This window comes from Montipora capricornis, chromosome 2 (assembly GCF_036669925.1).
Source record: "Montipora capricornis isolate CH-2021 chromosome 2, ASM3666992v2, whole genome shotgun sequence".
Classification (NCBI taxonomy): domain Eukaryota; kingdom Metazoa; phylum Cnidaria; class Anthozoa; order Scleractinia; family Acroporidae; genus Montipora; species Montipora capricornis.
Genome location: NC_090884.1, coordinates 575,001 through 577,054, shown reverse-complemented (window position 1 = coordinate 577,054; position 2,054 = coordinate 575,001).

Below are 2,054 nucleotides of genomic sequence, written 5' to 3'. Positions count from 1 at the left end.
CATACAACTACAATCTTGCCTCTTTTCTTGTTGATGTCCTTAAACCGATCTCCACCAACCAATTCACTATCAAGGACTCCTTCTCTTTTGTGGATTGGGCGAAGACTCATCAACACAACAATGAAATAATGTGCTCTTTTGACGTGTGTTCCTTATTCACGAACGTTCCACTCGACGAGACAATAGAAATTTGTCTTTCCAAGTTATACTCTCTTCCTGACCCTCCTGCCTTACCGCGACATGTCCTCAAAACCTTGCTCGAGTTTGCAACGAAGAAAAGCCACTTTGTATTTGATGGTCATTATTACGACCAAATCGATGGCGTTGCAATGGGGTCTCCGCTAGGCCCAGTATTAGCTAACATTTTCATGTGTGACTTTGAACAGAAATGGTTGGCTAATGTAGATTCTCGTCCCTCCATTTGGTTTAGATATGTGGATGACACATTTCTTTGTTCGACAGTGAAGCCACTGCGGCCAGTTTTCTGCATTTTCTTAACACCAGACATCCTAACATCAATTTACAATGGAATTTGAAGAAAACCAGGAGATTCCATTTTTAGATGTCCGCATTAAGCGCAATCTCAACATTTCACAACAACAGTACATCGCAAAACAACTTTCACTGGCCTCTACACCAAGTGGGACTCTTTCACTCCTAGAAAGTATAAAATAAATTTAATCCGCACCCTCACCTATCGCTGCTTACGCATCTGCTCGAGTTCTTCCTTGTTACAGTCGACTCTCTTCGATCTCAAGAACACTCTCCTTCAAAATGGTTACCCAAGAGGCGTCCTTTGTTACAACATTAATGATGTTTTGAACAGACAAAAAAACAGGTCTGCTGAACCTGCCACCACTGTTCCTAAGAAAGATATCATTCTTGTCTTGCCTTTTTTGGGCTTTCAAAGTGAAGCTCTTACTCGACGTGTTAAATCTTGTATTAGTAAGTTTTATGGCTGTGTCAATCTTAGGGTTATTTTTCAAAACACTTGCAGGATTAAGTCTTTTTTTCCCTACAAAGATCGTTTCAGTCGTTCTCAAAGATCAAAAATAGTATACAAAGCCAGTTGTTGGGACTGTGATTCCTTCTACATCGGCAAAACAAAAAGAAGATTGCATGACAGGAAGTCCGAGCATTTCAAAGCTCTTACACAAGTCGGCTACGCCTCTGCTGTTGCAGACCATACAATTTCTACCGGTCATAACATCAAATGGGACCATTTTGAAATCCTCGCAACTGGGAAGTCCGACATGCAATGTAAAATTAAAGAAACGCTATTAATCAGTGACTTAAAACCCTCTCTCAATGAAAACATTGGTAGTGAGAAGCTTTTTCTTTATTAATTTCTTCCGGAAGAATCGACTACCGGAAGTTACGATTTTGTTATCACACTTTTTAACTAGTCACCAGTTCCTCGCTCTAGTTTTTTAAAATTCTGTGTAACAGTTTTTAACCGTCACTTCTGATGATGTATGCTGCAACATACGAAACGTCAAGTATAAAATGAAAATGTTTGTAACCGCTGTTTGTTTTCTTTTCCTGTTGAAAGTAGCATATTATGCCAAACTGTTATGGCCCTTATAAGTAAATGACAGGCCATTTACCAGACTCTGTCATCAAAATTCGTCAAGAGAACTCAAATAAGTAAACTATTCCACACGGCATCCATTGCCGCACCGCAGTTAGATTGGGGATAAATTTGGCGACCCGACAATGGTCATAGTGTGAGAGACTGTGGGAAAGTGGGCAGGGAGACGAAATTCGGTTTTTTACTTTCCCGTAGGTAACCTCGCCGCCTCGCACTTGCACGATTCCCGATGTACTGCAGTTGAGCCAACTGTGATAATTATTGATGTGCACAAATCTTATATGCGTTGCGCATAATATATGCGGGCTTTTTGGTCAGCGGGTGAGCGCCCGGAAAGACGGTAAGTACTCAGTATGTATCCCTTATTATAATGTCCAGAGTTTCGAAGCAAGCAACCGTGGACAATTTTCCTGTCGGTGTACGTTGGACCAGTGGCTTGATCTGATCGGCGTTAGAGAAACTA